This window comes from Ambystoma mexicanum, chromosome 5q (genome assembly GCF_040938575.1).
Source record: "Ambystoma mexicanum isolate Mex_15411 chromosome 5q, UKY_AmexF1_1, whole genome shotgun sequence".
Taxonomy (NCBI): Eukaryota; Metazoa; Chordata; class Amphibia; order Caudata; family Ambystomatidae; genus Ambystoma; species Ambystoma mexicanum.
In genome coordinates, this window is record NC_090933.1 from 790702214 (window position 1) to 790721115 (window position 18902).

An 18902-nucleotide genomic window follows, 5' to 3' on the forward strand; every position below is an offset into this window, starting at 1 on the left:
GAAATACCAATTCTAAGGTCCAGAAAAAGACCGGTGAGGACCATGAGAGAACACTGAAGAAATGACTCAAGAAAACCCATCCTGAAATTATCATCATAAGATATACATTTCTAATAAAACAAGCATCAGCTCCAAGATAAAGAGCAGGACATGCCAGAAAGTGATCATTTTTGTAAAGACTTACAAAGAAAGCTGAAGATACAGGAATTCAAGATTTTTGGTTTTAATCATTTATTTAGTGGAGTCAACTTAAATAGGGAACACAGTACCCGTTTAGCTGAGGAAGACTCTTGGGTGTACATTCTGAACAAGAAAAACAGATGCCATGAAATGAGAAAAGCTATATAAGAAACTGCTTACACCTGAAGAACGCCAGATAAAAGTGTCAATGTTCGCTGTAGGGGATCCTGCATCTTGATCACTCCCCTCCCCCTCAGCTGAAGTCTCAGAGTCCACCGTTTGCACCAATCTCTTCTTCCACAGATACTTTATTTTTGTTAGAAGATATGGTCTGCCTCAGAAGGAAGCCACCCTGACCGAAAGTCTGAGAGGTCTAGGAGGGGCCCCTCTTCCGAAACAAATGATAAGGGGAAAAAGCCTGTCAGCGCAAAAAACCCTCTCTGGGCGATGTTGGAGTAGGTTTCCAGAGGCTGTCTGGTATCCGTGCAGAAGAAAAACCAGGAGACACTAGGGCAGAGTCACTGAAGTCGATGAGGGACCCAAAACTAGAAAACGGGTGACTGAAAAGAGGGCCCACAGGGAAGAAAACAAACCATGAACACGCAAACTAATAAGCAAAGAAGAAGACCACGGCAGTAACAAAGGAGAAAAGAAAAGCGAGGAAAAAGGGAAGATACCAATCTAAAAGAGCAGTAAGTAAAGGGAAAAATATCTATATATATATTGGGGGGAAAGGGGAACCAAGAGAAAAGGAGGAGGAGGCAGGAAGAAGGAGGTACTGAAAAGTCCTCTGGAAAGAAAGTAAAGAACGCAGCGAAGGCACAGCGGAGCGAGGAAAATTCCAGTAGCGTTTCACCCGAAGCTTGACACGAAAGGGTTGCAATGTGCAGGCTTCTGGCTCGGCGTACGGAAAAGGCTTCTCGCGGCCGCACGGCCACGAGAGCTAGACTGTCACCCAAACAAACGTGGAGAGTGTGCTGGAGAGTTCAATGGCCGCTCAGGCACCACCTGCTCCATACACGCCAAGGTCTACGTGTGTGACAGTATGCCCCCTTCTACTCCGTCCACCCCCGGGTTTATCTGGGCGGGCTCTATGAAATTTCTTGGTCAAGAGAGGTGCATGGACATGCGATTCTGGTTCCCAGGAGTCCTCTGAACGGGGATAGCCCTTCCAAGCTATCAGGTATTCCAGGCGACCTTGCCTAAACCTAGAATCCCGTATGCGGGATACTTCATATTCTTCTGGAATGGAAGCTGGACAGGTAGGTAGACAATGTCTTTTGTTGTTTGGTGTGTCAGGGTCTACAGAACGGAGTAAGGAAGAGTGGAAAACTGGATGTATCCGACTCAGAGTCTTAGTGAGCCTAAGACGAAAAGCCACAGGATTGATTGTTTGTGTGATTCTGAAGAGCCCAATATAGCGGGGAGACAGCTTAGTAGGGTGGAGCCAGCGAGGCAAATACTTGGTGAATAGCCAGACCCGGTCTCCCTGCTTCCACGGGGGGCAGGGTAGGGGATGTTGATCAGCCTGAACCCTATACCTTTCATTAGCTGCAGACAAACTGAGTTGAGCGGTCTTATGGGCAGTGGCAATTTCTGTCAGGTTAGACTCAATGGAAGGTATGTTGGAGGGGGAACGGAACACCGGCAGGATGCCCCTGGGATGTATACCATATGTGCAGTAAAATGGACTGAGGTTAGTAGTTAAGTGTACTGTGTTGTTATAGAATTCTGTGGTGGGCAAAAGGGATACCCAGTTGTCTTGATGATGGTTAATGTAACATCTAAGATACTGTTCAAGAGTGGCATTGAGTCGTTCGGTCTGGCCATTAGTTTGGGGATGGAATCCAGAAGACAGGGCCCTCTCTATACCCAATCGCTGACACAAGGCCGTCCAGAACCGAGATGTAAACTGGCTACCTCTGTCGGTGATAATCTTGTCATGAAGGCCGTGAAGATGAAAAATGTCTTTAAGAAAGACATCAGCCATCTCAGAAGCAGAAGGGACCCCCGGCAATGGGGGAAAATGAATCTACCGTAACCATCAAACAGGTAAAACCTTGGGACATAGGGAGATCAACAATGAAGTCAGTCGATATCTGGGACCAAGGCTGGTTAGAGGGTTCAGGTTGTTGCAATAGGCCTAAAGGTTTGCTAGTGAGAGTTTTATTCTTGGCACAAACCGGGCAGGATTTACAGTACTTCTTTACATCAGATAGTACAGTAGGCCAAAAAAAAGAACGAGATAACAACTCCAAGGTACCTCTTAGACCCCGGTGCCTGGCAGTGGCATGGTCATGACACCAGCTTAAAATCTTCAACTTCAAAGATCGAGTGGGAATAAACAGCCTCTGGGTTCGGCATACGGAAAAGGCTTCTCGAGAGCTAGACCGTCACCCAAACGAACGTGGAGAGCGTGCTGGAGAGTTCAATGGCCGCTCAGGCACCACCTGCTCCATACACGCCAAGGTCTACGGCATGTGACAAAAAGCCCCACCTACAATCCTGCAATTATAACTTTGAATTAACTAGTACACACTTCAAATGATATCACAGACCAAACTGTTGAAAAGGTTAAGGAAGGTACTGAAAGCAAAAAGCAAGGCCATACAATATCTGAAGATCAAAGTCCAGCATGTACCAAACGGCAGAGAGAATTGCTGTAGTGTGGATCCTGTGCCTATAGGATGCACAATATCTGTAGCACTGAACACAACTGATGAAGTTAAAAGTGGGATCAAAAACATAACATAACAAAACCTGCTCATCATAGGGACCAATTATTTCTTATTTGCGAGTCGAGTATAGGAATAGAGAATGCCTGTGAGGTGCAGCAGCTCACAAGAACTCAGACAGTAGCCAAAACAATCCAGCAATATAATTAAACAGTTCTATGTGAAAAGACCTCTTTTTAAAGGTCTCAAGAGAAAAAGTATTTTTGTCTTGAGACCTTTAAAATATGTTTTTCCTTTAAAATAAATGATTCGGAGGATTTCATCCCAGAACCCCATATTTTTCCTCCACGTCCCCAAACCGCCAACACCTCCACCATCCACTCCCTCAAACCAAAACACATACATACACACAACACACACACACACCCACAAACCCGCATCTCTCAGCCCCCGACCTCCACTCCCCAAACCAAAACACATAAATACACACAACACACACACCCACCCACAAACTTACCCGTTCTCCTGGTCCTGCGCTTCCGGGTCCCGACCTACCTGTCAGACCCTGCATGCACTCATGTGCGGCAGGGAAGGGACAGTTCGATTTAGAAAGCCTGCTCCGTGCAACCACTGAGCAGTCTTTCTAAATCAGTCTTTTAGTGAAAAGATCTTTTTAAAAAGATCTTTTCACTTAGAACCAAATTGAACTGCAGGGCTGGAGAAACAGAGAGACCACAACCCAAGAAAATGAAAATACATTAAGAAAGAACCTGAATCCAACAACTGATAAGAATCTAACCAGAGATATGGAAACTACCAGAAAGAGGGCACATTGGAATGCATAGATTGTATGGTTGAATGAATGCCAACAGATGCACACACATTCTTTTCCAAAAGAGGCAATTCACAAAGTACACAGAAGAACTATGAGCAACCTCGAAGGCTTCAACCCTTCATTTGAAAACTCCATGAAGTTGATGCAACTATGGTGGGTTGCTCATAGAACAGAACTGCAGAAACGAAAACAATGAATTACCTAGCAACTGGTATTTAATAATTTCACTCCAAAAAGGTTGTGGCTACACTTGGTTAAAAATGGAACCCAGTTTGTTGAAGCAAACAAAGTCTTTTTGGCTGGTTCATTCATATCATGCAAAGTACCCCTCAAAGGTACAGGGAGGCAGATGTTTGAATGATACATGTTTTTTTTCTGTATAGCTCTGTTGCACCAAAATGATGACATTTGTATTTAATTGTGCCAGACGTACAACCACACATGGACTCAGACGATTAGAGATAATTTTCAGGGATTTGTATTAAAAATAAAAGAATCAAAATATCTAACTAGCGCTTTTGCTATGAGCGCTGTTCCCTACCCAGCAAAACAAAAACTAAGGTGGCACAGTAAAGTCCAAACTAAAGTTTCACGGTCGGAATCCTATCCAACTATCTGGCCGTATCACTTTAGAAAAAACATCTAACGAAAAGGGAAATGGGAGGATTTGTACAATAGCCTCAGCAGGACATCTGCCCGGCCCAATTTATTTTTGGTTTGTTGTTTGGTTTCAAAGTTCCTTTCTTCACAGCAGGATATTCTTCCAAGTCTTTGTATCAAGTTATGGGTTTCAGACTTGCCTGTTAACAAATAAAACTGTCTTTTGTTAATATTCCCATTCCTCCAGGATTTCTTGTAAACAACAAAAGAAAAACACGTTCTAGTACGAGGCGTTAGGTTTTCCCCAAAGTCCTGTTATCCTCATGCATGTTATTTTCTTTCACGGAAGTTGTTTCACATAAGGCGGCTAGCCAACCTGTCCTGTTAGAGTTGTGCACCTTCTGTTGTGTTTCAGCCTTAATACAAAGTGTTCATATCTCTGCCTCAATCCTCCTTACATAGGTTATTTGTACACTCAGGTTTCTCAGGCTTCCATACCCTTGATAGCTTCTTTTCCAGCCGCTATTCACAATGTTTGTATTTTTGTTGAACCCCCACCCCCATTTCATAGGGTATTTGCATACCCAGTTTTCTCATTTTCCCGTAACCTTGATAGCTTTGCAAGTTAATCACAATGTTCATATTTTGTCAATCCCCCTTTCATAGGGTATTTGAACACTCAGGTTTCTCAGGCTCACGTAGCCTTGGTAGCTTTCCCAGCATTTATTCACAATGTTTGTATTTTTGTCAATCCTTCTTCACAGGGCATTTGCACACTCAGGTTTCTCAGGGTCCCATAAGCTTGATAGCTTGCACAGCCGTTAATCACAATGTTTGTACCCTCTCCGTTGGGTTTCTCAGCTCCTGTAACCTCGTCGGCTTTTCCTGCAGCTACTTGTATCTCTATTACAGTCTGACATGTGCAGAGCCTGGGGATTTGGGCTCCCTCATATGATCTGGTCTTGGCATCTGTTACTGGCCTCCCGACCCACCATAGCTTGTTTGTGGTCATGCCGCCAGAATGGACTGGAGCATTTTTGTCCCTACTCCCTCTCTGACCTCGGATCCTCGGTCAGGTAGAACGCCAACTCTCAGATGTTGCAGTTTGCTCGCCTTCTTCGTTGCTGCTAGCCCCAAGTCTCAGCATGGCTGTGCCCGTCAAGGATGTCAATGATGCGGAGGCTCCCCTCTGTGTAGCAGTTCTCTTTCTACCATAGAGGTTTCCTCTCTCATACATGTCACAGGAATAAACAGAACAGTGTTGTTCTTCATTGACCATGGCATTCAGCATTGCCTGTACCCAATACATATAAAGAAGGATCTGTGTGGAATATAGTAATGGTGGAGATAATAAAGTCTTTCCCACATCCATATATGCAGACAAGGAGGTTTGAACTCTGGAATGGGAGTCTTTGTACCCAAGATGGGAGTCACTCGCAGTGAGGTCCCACTTGCCCAGACCCGTAGGGAAGGACTTGCGTAGCTGGCTAACCTCCCTAGCCTTAAAGGGGTAGCTCCCCACTGGGGAGAAGGGACACATTGTCCAGATTCATCACACCATGTACGTTATCATTCACTAACTAGTTTAGTGTACTGGTTTTCACCTCTGTAATGTAGCATTCCATGTACATGGATCTTAAACAGAAGGTTACCATATGCACTTTGTCATTTCTGTATGAAATATTCAATCTCATAGACTTAGGTCTTGATAAACAGGTGAACAATTCAAGTTTTCACACATTTAAATGTACAAAGAAAATGAAACAATATTAAACTAACGAAAATGTAATATACACTTTGGATTAATTTACATTTCAAATCGACAAATATGAAGAAAATACCTTGTCATTGATTCACAGCTGCCTAGTCAAAGAAATTATGGGTCAGCAATCTGCCAGACCCGAACAGAGCCTCTCATCAATTATTAGCTAAACCCATTAAGATGGGTACACTCACAGAACATATGCTCATCCAAAATCAAATAGTAGCAACGGCATCAAATTGTATTCCGTTAGCTTGGTTTTCACTGTCACTCTGCATCTTATGGCTGAGAGCTGCTTGCATGCAGAAAGGTCTCTCTTTCATAGAAAAATGCACCAGTACTAAGTTCCAGCTCAAACCTCGCTCAGCCCTTTGACTTTTGGCAGAGCAATACAACTGTTTGTGTTTGGGTCCATGGATTCAAAATGTACCCAACCTATAGTCAATACTTAACTTAAATTGAAGTTTACTGTGCAGACAAATGACGATTTGAACTACACAGGAAAAAAGTTCATTAGAATTGCACAAATTATGGAAATTATATTTTTTACCATAACTTTGCAGGTACAGACAGCATTCCCCATAGTTTAAAGCTGAACATGATATGGCCACCTATATCAATAATTAATAGATTTACATATTTGAATACCTTTTTCCTATGTTATGCTACTGAGATGTGTAACATGTCTACAGATGCACAATCATCAGGCAAAACTCTAGCTCTTAACAATGGGATACATAATTGGAGAGCATCTATTTGTGTCCAAATCTCACCAGGACATCCCCTTTCCACATGGCAAAATAATGTTGACTTTTTCACATAGATGAATGTACCACTACAAGTGACAGCATCTGCAGGGAACCGTGATAATATTTGTCCAATTAAAAATTACTGTGTCAAATGACACTGCATGGGTAAAATCTATTAGCTATATAAGATTAAACACACAGAGAGCAGGGAGAGGTCTGTGGTTTTTGGCCAGCCTGCAGATAAAGGGACCCTGCCGAAACAGGAGACGTGCTGATGTGGGATTATAGTTTGGTAACAGCTTGAGGATCCCTTTAAGGAGGCCCTTGGTCCAGAGGAAGTCTGATGCAGAACATTTTGCCCAAAGCAGAACTAGATTGAAAGAGCATGATTTTGGAGGTCGTAGTTGGCTAATTGGTGAAGCTGCTTTAAGCAGTGATGTCAAAACTGCCCTGAACCTTGTTAACAACAAATCCAAATCTGAGTATACAATCCCTATGTAATTGTAGATATATCTTGGCTTGTAACATCCTTTACCAGCTATGCCATTAAATTGAACTGGGATTTAAGGGAAGCAAGTGGGCAGTGATTTAAATTAAAATATTAGAGAATTTTGAGTGTGAAATGTCCTCTGTCCTTTGACAATGGCCCTCATTACGACCCTGGCGGAAAGTGACTGACCGCACCGCCACAGCGTAAATAGCGTTTCCGCTATTGCACGAAGGAGCAAAGTGCGGCCCATTCCGACCCATCGGGCACGAGCACCACGGCATGGCGGAAGTGCAAAGTCTGCGATGGCGGAAATGACCCCCAAACGGCCCACACCGCCGCTGTACGGCGCCCTAGGTGCAATACCGCCACCCATCACAGCGGACACCGCAGTGTGCGCCTACCGGAAAGTACGGTGACCGGAAATATACGGAAACGGAAGTAAAAACATGGGCCCGGAACGGGAAACATCCCGCCGTACACCTATAAAACCACAAAAACCACACAACCACTAAAAACACTACCCCGAGACACACCCCAACCCGTCATCCACCCTAGCGAAACCAAGAAAAATGGGAAAAGTAGCGAAGAAAGCGTGCGACCGCAAGCGGCAGGTCCACTTCTCCCGTGAGGAACTCACCGTGCTAACAGAGACCCTCCAGGAGAATGCTGCCGTCGTCTTCTCCACGCAAATGACCAGGACGGCACTTGCGAACAAGAAGGCCATATGGGCTCTGGTGGCACAGCGGGTAAGCGCGGTGGGGACCGCACCCCGCAACCCACAGCAATGCAGAAAGCGATGGGACGACCTGCGGATACGCGTCCGCAGCATACTCTCTGCCAACCGCAACATTGCCACAGCCACCGGTGGAGGTCCTGAATCACCCATCAAGTTGACCCCCTGGGAAGAAATCTGTGCCTCCACCATCGGAATGGAGAGCATAGAGGGAGTCGGAGGGATGGAGAAAGGAGTGCAGACATCCGAAGATTCAGGTAGGTGGGCCAGATAAAACAATGCTAAATCCACAATGTCCAATCATGTGAAGTACCATGTGTCCACATAGTGCAACAGAAACACATGTCCAGGAGAACGTCCACACACATCGGCCTGATAGCGCACTCTAAAACTCACAATAAATACATAAATAATTAAAAACCCCTAAAACACCCACTACACGTGCAGCAGGCACACCCTAACTGCAGGCTGCCAAACAACTGCACCCTCACTCCACACACAAATGAAAGCACCTCCAAGGCCCCGACCCAAATCACCCTCAGGTACCACCCCAATGCATGTGATACAATGCCATTCCAATACCCACAGACCCATTAATAACCCTCGCCCTCCTTTACTCCACCACAGGGTCCGATCCAAACGACGAGCATCAGGACACCCCTACCAGCACACCTGCAAAGAGGGCCAAGACCAACGGCCAAAGACCCTCCACCTCAGCTGCACGCATCAAGACACGGCAGCAGCACACATCAGGTGGCAGCACAGAGGAGGGAACATCAACAGGCACCCCAGCAGCCAGCATGCCCACACCACCACCACCACAGGTCCCCCCAACGGATGCCACAGAAGGCACTGCCTCTGGTGGCAGCAGCACCATAGGTGACACCCCATTGATGGCAGTATGCTCCGACACAGAAGACGGGGATGTCGAAGTCAGATCCATCCATGACCTGTCCCATTCCCCCTGTCTGTCCCATCCCGTACAACATGAGGATACCACGCAGGGGCACCCACAAGACGACGACTGGCCATCCCCCACAAGCCCTGTGGCAAGGCAACATGAGGTCAACAGCCCCTCTGTGACACCCCCGCAAATGGCCATGGCCCAGCAGAGGCAACAGTCCCTCGACCAGTTAATCGTGCAACAGCAGCAACTGGCCACGCTCCTCAAGGACCATGCCGATGAATGTGGGCGCACTAAGGCAGACATAGAAACATCAACTGAGACACTCAGGGCAGAAATGGAGAGAAGTACAGAGACACTAAGGGCACAAATGGAGAGTAGCACCGAGAGCCTGAGAGTCCAAATGGAGAGAAGCACCGAGAGCCTGAGGGGGGAACTGCATGCGACGTCCAAAGACGTATGTGCCGAACTTGCCGCAGTGCGCCGTGTGCTCACTGAGCTCTCACAAACCCTTAGGGACATGCATGGACGTGAGCAGGCAGAGACATCATCCGTTGCAAGTTCCGTCCAGGGCAGCCCCCAACGTAGATCTGGGAGGAACCTGCGCTCCACAGGCAGGGGTGCCCCTGATACCCGCAGAGGGGGCTTGCAATAGCGACAGCCCACTGACAATGAGCATCTTTGGACACTGGTGTTCGGGGGGGAGATAGGAGGGTGGAGGGGGTGTGTTGGGCTCACTTGGGTGGCGGGTCGATAGGGTGTTCAACATGATATCACATATGCCATAAACAGTGCACGATCAACCAATGAGATGTGTGGACAATGATCTTTGTGTACTAGGCCATCATAGGCGTACAGTCCATATTGTGCATGTACCAGACACACACAGTGCCACGAGTCCCGTGTCCATGTATCAGCCACCAGGCGTGAGTGCTAGAAGCATGCATCAATGAGATGCTGACGAATGTCACGGGCCTCCGGTGCCTCGCAGACTCCTTGAGGTGCTGCCACATCCCCACCCTCATCATGACCATCATCAGGTGCTTGCAGTTCTGCGTCAGGGGGCATGGGCACATTTCTACGTACGCACATGTTGTGGAGCATGACACATGCCATGACCATCTTTGCAACCTTCTCATGGCGGTACAGGAGTGCCCCGCCAGACCTGCTGAGGCAGCGGAAACGAGTCTTCAGTAGGCCGAATGCCTGTTCAATGACTACACGGGTACGTGAGTGGGCATGGTTGTAGTCCTCCTCATGCTGGTCCCGTGGGTTCCGGACTGGTGTGAGGAGCCATCTCTTCAGTGGATACCCAGCATCACCTGTATGTGGACGATAAACGTATGATGTGGAATGCCATTGCTACGTACGCACACCCCCCCCTTCCTGCCAGGTCATTGCCGCATCACATACCCCACATCATCATGCATGAAATGAGACTCACCGAGTAGCCAGGATCTGTTCCCTGCGTGTCGCTCCATGTAGCGTGGTATAGTAGAGTTCCTCAAGACCATAGAATCATGGGTTGATCCAGGGAATCTGGCACAACAATGTGTAATGATCCTGTTGGAGTCACACACCATTTGTACATTCAGGGAATGAAATTGTTTTCGGTTGCGGTACTGGGCCTCCATGGCATGTGGGACGACCAATTCCACATGGGTGCAGTCGATGGCACCAATGCAACCCGGTATGCCGGCAAGTGCATGGAATCCCACTTTTGTGTTGGTAATTTCCTGCTCCGAGCGTGGTAGAGAGATGTAGTCGTCTGCGTGCTGCAGGAGGGCATCGAGCACTTGCAATAGTGTCCGTGAGAACAGTGGCTGAGAAATGCCATGCAACTGTCCGACTGTGTGCTGGTAGGTGCCTGTGGCCAGGAAGTGTAGTACAGACACCACCTTCAGTAGGGGTGGGATGGCGGTTGGGCTATCTATCATGCTGACAAGGTCAGCCTGTGTCATGTCCACAATGGCGGCTATGGTGTCCCGGTCCAAACGGTAGAGGGTGTGGATCTGCTCATCAGTGAGGTTGAACGGATGTGCTCGGAGGCGTGGGATTGCGGGCTGCCTGCGTGGTGGTAGTGGCTGTGCTGGCGGCCCTTGCTGGCCCTGCCTTGGCCTCCTCCTCCTCCTGCGTCTCCTCCGTGCGGCCGGTTGTAGTTGGTGTTCGTCTTCTTCTTGGAGTTGGAGAACTTGCAGTGCTATCAGGTCCCCCAGGGCCAACATCGCGAGTCCTGCCGGTAGCATTTCGGAGTGGGTGTGGTTGTGGGAGGAGACTGGGTGTGCAATTTATGTGTTTGCAGGCTGTATGGCCTCCACCTGTGGTGATTCATTCCACCTGTGCAAGCTGCTCTCCCCTTTGGGCGAGCACGTCCCGCACACAACGCTGCAATTCGAGGAATGGCATCTTGCTATTGCAATCATGTATTTGTACCCGATGGCCGTGTAACATTTGTTGATATGTACATTCGGCTATGGTCCCATTGTTTCACATACAATCTTTGCAGTCGCGAACAGACTTGTGATGGGTCAGTGGAACGTAGTACTCGAGTAACGGTGGGCCCTCATGCATCACTGTACCGAGTTGCAACGACGGGCGGGGCGTCCCATTAGTGGGTGAAGGCAGTTGCCATTTTCACACACAGCCGCACTAGATGGATTAATTTGTGATTTCAAACGGCCACAGATGCCTTTTCGACGTGATGTTGCAAATGAGGAATTCGAAGGGCGGCGCTTTCGGTTTTCAGCTAGCGGCGAGGAGATGCCCACAGGTCTGACTGCAAATATAATGTTCTATTGTTCAATGTCCTTGAGACAGGGGCCATGGCGAGGAAGCAATGATTGATATGAATAGTTTGGGATGCGCAATAGCGACGTGGGCGATGAGGCCGGACGTTCCCAAATACATGTTACTTCACAACACTGGAATTACGGGCTGGGGCACTGTGGATTTTGCAGGCTGCATAGCGCACAGACTCAATGGAAATTTCTAATGTTATGTGAGTAAATATTCAGGCGTTTTTATACCGGGAGGAGGGAATGATGAATGGATGCATGGATAGGTGATTTGATACAGGGTTTGCCATGTACAGGGCTTCTTGGAATCTATCCGCCTCCCCTGCGCTATGTGATGCAGGGCTGCCATAGTGGGACCATCGTCTATCTGGCCTTGTTGAGCCCTCCCTGTCTCGACGCGCCTTCAGACACTTGTGTCCATGCACGTTAACATTCCCATCTGATGGAATCTGTTTTGACAGACGCATGCACAGGTACACTCGTTTGTGATGGTGTTTACACCTCGATATAGATGGTTATGAGTCGCAAGTGGTTTTGGGGTGGTGATGATCCTTTGGAGTGGGCTAGCATGCATATGGCTGTGGATTTAGTGTGATCATTGAAGTGAGTTGTTGGAATGTAGTTCTGATGGCCATTCTGTTCTTTTTCTTTTCTTTTGGTTGACAGGTATCTCCTCCCCTTTTGCCACTGCCATCTGTATGCCACTCCTGCAGATGGCTTTTACTCCCGACACCTGCTGCTTCGTGTTAATCAGTGGAGCAGCATTACGATCTTATGGGACGATCGCCAATGGGCCACATGCCCTTACGCAGTACTAGTGGCTCGGAGCAACATTTCGGCCTTTCAGCTGGACTAGTGCCTCCCCATTGGGACGGCCCTGCGGTTCTGTGCGCTTCCATGTTGCCTTTTCGTACGTGAATGTGGCTCTGTGTACCATGATGGAACAGGGCGTCACACAAGTAGTAGCTGGTCATTCCTTGCGGATGCAGCCCACAATGGTGATATGTGTTTTGGAGTTCATGGACTAATGGCTGTATGGGCTTGGTGATTTTGTTGTGCATTAAATTTCTATTCTGATATGGGCCGTGTAGCGTTCTTCTTTGCGAGTGATGTGGCATATTCCTATTTGGGGAGCGATGTATTGTGAGGAGATCTGCATTGGGTTCCAGCTTCGGAGTTTAGTTGCGTGGTACTGTGCTGGGCGCGTTTGCCTACGGAGTGAGGTCAGGGATGGGGGCTGCCAATATGACTGTTTGAATGTTGTCATGCTCAGGGGCGGGGGATTGGGTTTTGTGTAACAGATGCCGGTCAGCCAGGTGGACTGGTGGAATGTTGTGATTTTCGGAATATTGCTGGTCACAGGTGCCTGTGTTTGCGTGCGTTTCTGGGGGGGGGACTGTGGTCATGTCCATTGGAATGGCTTCTGTATTCGTGCCATCTGTGCCCTGCAGCTCCCATTGACCCCTCTTGTGATTCTTTTGTTCGTTGGCATGCATGGGTGACTTGTACTTTTCACTGGTTGCATTGTGACTTCATTGCACCTACGGGGAGTTGTACTTTGTGGGCAGGGAGCGGTGTACAGGCACTCAGTGGGGCCGTTTACGGTTGATTCGCGATGCCGTACTTCTCACCATGGCGGAATGGTACTTTCCGCCATGCTTGATGGCGTTAGGTACATGTCCGCTAGGGTCGGAATTCGCGTACCCTTGCGCCATGGTGGTATTTACGGTTTGGCATGGCGCGCGCGCGCGTACTTGGTGCAGTTAGCGTTGGCGTTCGCTACGGTGTCGCTAATGGCTTCGTACTTTGCGGTGACGGGTCATAGTCGCACCGAGCGCTATTCGATGGCAGTATTGCATTTCCGCCATCGTTTTCCGATTTCCGCCAGGGTCGTAATGAGGCCCAATGTATTTTAAGACTGGAACTGCAACCTAGTGTACAACAGAGTCACAGTGTTCAGAAGGTTATTCAATGTTTGACCTGTAAAAGCCATCGTTTATATAAAAAGAGAAATTCGGAGTGAAGCCACACCATTATAGTGGTAAAACAGACAGATTATGTGTATTGATTTATTTATGTATTTATATGCAGGGAAGAACCCAGGTCTTTTGATCACAAAACAATGTACAACCGATAAGATATCAGATTAGACGGGAAGCAGTGAGCTTCTTGCAATGTGGTAAGTTCAAGTGACATTCTGACAAGGTTGTGGTGGGGAGTAAATGGAACCGTCAGATTAGTTTGACCACTTCAATTCCCAACAGAATTACACCAATTTAAATTAAGTTTGCCATCATTGCAATACCATTGCACAGAAATTAAATGAAACTAATCTGCATGAAGTGGACTTCTAATGCCAAGCATGATTGGATGGAGAGGGGTATGTTCCTATCCTGTCAGTGAATTATACATTTGTGTGTGTGATTTTTAAATGAACGAACCAATATGCTGTGCTCTCCAAAATGAAAACACAATTCCCTAACCCAAGCCTATAAGTTACTACTGCAACACATCACATTGTCTATTTTACATACATTTCACTCTAGAAACCAACAGCATCATATGCATATTGTAAAGGTTTTCAATTAATTAGGAAAATATGTGTATCTTTGATGCATGTGGTGTAGATTTTCTCTGATGCCAATACCTTTCGATGACATAAGAGGAAATCCAGGCAAAAGTATGTTTAAAATGTTTCTCTGATGTCAGCACTTGTCGTTAATGTTAGAGAAACTAAAAGGGTTTCTGATGTTGAGGACAATAAGAAAATATATAAAAGATAAGCAGCAATAATTTGAATATACTATATATATTGTTGTCTAGAATAAGCTACAGAGATTTGAATAATATGAATGGGTGTTTGTGTGCATTGACAATTAGGAGAAAAAAACAGACAGATTTGTGTTCCATTTTGTTGATCAGCCGGCTTTGATTATATAATATTGTGCATGAATCCCAAGCATAATGTTAGGAGACCAACTTTGGGTTTGATTTACTATTTCAAAAAAGAATGATTCAGGCCAAATACAGCCTATTCCTTATCCCAACATTTTGAGGTGGGATTATTGTGCTAGGGGGTCTTAGATCATGGGTGCCATCTCTGTACAACACAACTTTAAAACTAAGATAGTCAATAAACCACTTTACATAATGACAAAAATTGAGTTACTTATGAAATACCAGATGACCACCTGGTTTATATCACCTAAACTTCCCCTCTCACATTTCAGGTAATAGAAAGCAGAGCATGAAGTGGAACAGAGCAGAGGTAACATTTTCATGATCCAATTTATTTCAAAGAAAAGAGAGAATCACCCCACCAAAAAGAGTTCAAGAAGAGTATTGTAGAAAGTCCATTATTCTGGAAAGATGTGGAGTCCGTTTTTAGAGCTGGAAGAGGCTGCATTGAACTGCTATACTGAAAAGCTGATGGAGATAGGCTCTGACTCCCAGTATATGGCTGCCAAAGAGAGAGACTGATGCCGGAAGAACACCCAGAGAACCCTGAGAAGCACTGATAACCTGAAATGAATGGGGGATGAAAGGTTGAAACAATTCCTAGAGCTTGTTAGGAGTCCTTGGAAGCCTTTGAAAATATCTCGAGCCTGGGAGGAGGGATGCTAAGAATCGGGAATATAAGTGGATAAGGCCTGTGACCTTTAGAGACACACAGGAACCCGTGGATAAGGCCTGTGACTTTAAGAGGCACACAGGAACCCAGTTAAGAGCCAAAGTAAACCAGCCATAGGATGGAACTGCAGGATTGGAGAAATAGACAGATCACAATCCAAGAAAACATTAAGAACAAACCTGAATGGAAGAACCTAGTTGAATCTGACAGAAATATGGATATACCCACGTGGGAGAAATATGAGTATGCATAGATAGAATGGTTGAAGGAATGTCCTAAACCAGAGGCAGACTCAGTCTTATCCAGAAGAGTACATTCTAAAACTATATCTAAGAACTAAGATCTGTAGAGGATTTGTCTTTTTTTCAGCTGCAAGCTCCTTTTTGTACAGCTATTCCCATTTCAGTGCCTCCTTTTTTTCTTCTTAAAAAACATTCGGTTTTAATAACATATCTTTGTTATGTTTTTTGAGAAAAAAGTACACCGAAGACTTCTTTCTCTGTTTACAAAACTATTGTGAGCTTGAAAGGGGCATTGATGTTTTAGAAAGCACCAAGAGCCCAAGAAGAGTGATGGGATGTCTCAAGAATGCAAAGAAGGTTGTTGAAGTTTTGAAAAGGTCTTAGAGCCTGGCAGAGGTGCCGAGAAGGCTGAATGATCGCTAGAACTTGAGGGGTGTTGGGAAGTGCTTAGCGCCTGAAAGGGAAACTGACTGCAAAGACGGACATATGGTGAGAATCTGAGAAGGACATTGAAACATTTGAAATGATTCTGCGGACTGAAAGAGGGGCTGGGACACCTGAAAGTACGTGAACATGAGAGGGACCAAGCATTTTCAACAACTATGAGAGCCAAAGTAAGCTTGATAGAGCATGGAGAATCCTAAATATATGACAGAAACACGATTCTGTCAAATAATAAAGAGGAACGCTTGGCTATAAAGTCACTCCTACCTTGTTTTATTAATACATTACTTTTATATGGTATATTTTAGTTATGTCACCCACGTCAAGCAAAGTTTTGGGTCAGCTTTCTGATCTTCTTGATCTTGTGTTAGGGAACTAAACTGGAAATGACGCCTTTTACAACATGCAAAAAACCTAAACTAAATGTCTAAACAAGCCACATTTTCTGTGTAGACTGTCAGAAGGAGTGATGTTTTCAATCAACCACCTATTTCCTTAAGTTCATTAGACTTATATTTCCTCATTATCATGCCATTGATATCTGTCACCACGCAAACAGTGTAGCATAACTGATATTCCTTGCATCAATTACTGAACAGCGCAAAAAGACATGCCAATGCTTGTATAAACCACAATCCCCCTAAAAACCAGTGCACATTTTCCATTGCTGGATTGTTGTCAAACAAGGCAACATTTCACTCTTTAGCAACCTAGGCAGCACAATACTTTGAACAATGTAAGTTAGATGTAGTTGATATGTATTCACTTTGCAAACAGACCTTAACGTAAGACATAAATATCCCAGTTGGAGGCCGACAAAAAAATCAATAGTTTGACAAAAAAAATCTATAGTTTTTTTGTCGATCCATAAAAAGAGAAAGGAGATAACATCTCATTTATTTTAGTTATTTGCAAGATTAAAGGTAATACCTGTCACTGAGGTGACGGGGTTAATGTATAGACCAAATCGAGTGCAAAAGTAATTTCGACCAGAATCAGCCATATGTTTTAAATGTTGCATTGATTTCAAGAGTGAGTTTTTGCTACAAGAAGCCTGAATCCTGAACTAATTTGTGTTGCGTTATTGTCTCTACTTGGTAATTTAATCAGACCACTTTAAATTTACTGTCCATGCTCATGTTTTATTGATGAGGATAGAAACGTTCCTGTCAAACTGAAAGCCCATGGAACTGCTCCTGGAAAGCTGAAGCACAGCTGGGCGTGGAAATAAGGTGCGTTCAAGCATATTGGGAGTCAATCAACTTTTAAGGGTTCATGGTTGAGGCTAAAACGACCATATCAAGCATCACAAGGAATGTTCACGAAGAGGTGAAGCACGAATGATTTCAATGTGTTCTATGCCTACTCATCCTGGAGCCACCTATTGTCACCAGCCTGACATGCCACACCTTGCTTTCAATTACTAAAGTCCTACCACCTATCTGCATGAAACAGTCATTCTGCTGGCTGTACTCATGTTACAACCCCGGATCAGGATTGCTAGCCAGCAGAACACATGCATCAGTTGGTGAATAATCCAATAGCATGCCTTTCTCCCATTACATAGAGTATATCAAAGCCTGTGACTTAATCAAAATGATGCCTGTCTAACCAAAATATGTTGATGAGACAACACCATTTTTATGGGGAATGGCACAACACTGCCCAAGGATTAGGGGCAGGGTTGCCAAGAGTATTATTTTAGTCAGTTGAGGGATGGGCACTCTCTCCAAATATGGAAGTGTCCAATCCCCTCCAACCTCACACAAAAGCAAAGCCCCAACCCAAGAGTCATCACCCAACAAAAATCTGACCCTTGTAAATATTCACGTTTTCAAAGCACGAATACAGGTTCACTAAAAATATATGTAGAATGCATTAAAACCAGCTGCACAATTTAAAGAAAATACATCAAAAATACATGTAAATGGGAAAGTTCTGTATCTGCCTGTGAAGCTCAATAAAGGTTCACAGCCAAGAGAGTTTTGAAAAACAGTAGCTAGCAGGAGTATGTGTGGCTTTTGTTTAAACATTCTTAGATCACACCCTGGCCCCAAAGCAGGGTGATTTTGTGTAGAAAGAAAATAAACAGGGACATTGTGTGATGGGCAGTTGGGGGCACAGTTCAGCATTTTCAATGTTATGTCTGTTCCAAAAAAAACAATATATATATATATATATATATATATATATATATATATATATATATATATATATATATATATATTAATATACTTAAAAGTATATAAGTACTATATAGGGATACCTTTCTTTAAAGTGAATTGTGCTCCCCAGGGGCTACAATGGCACACCTCTTTTTTTATTTCTTTTTTAGCCCAACATGATTATTCTATACACAAATATTTGTTTTTTAGATTAATGTTTATTTAATTTCTTTATTATAATAGAATATCTCTTTTTATCAAGGTCATTCTATTGCTCTAAGACATGTGATATTATGCTGGACCCCACACCACAGGGTGGGAATTGTTGGTGAACGGTAGGCAGGCTGCACCTGATGATCTGAACAGCTACCATGCCAGTGGGCATGACAGAGGGCATGACAGAGCATATCCATAATGGTTTGAACAGCTGCCATGCCAAACAGCATGGCTGGGCATGTTCCTAATGGTCTAAACAGCGGCTGCAGGGACGGGTTTGTCATCACTCCCAGTTGGATCTGCATCTTAAATTCCAGTCTCTCACAGGGCACTATCCCCTCTGCACTCAACACTGGGCAAATCTCAGCCCTCATCAATAAACCATCTCTTCACCCCACATCCCTGAAAATAACCGCCCCATCAGTATCCTGCCATACCTGGCCAGAATCCTGCCATGCTTTGTCAATAACCAACATCAACA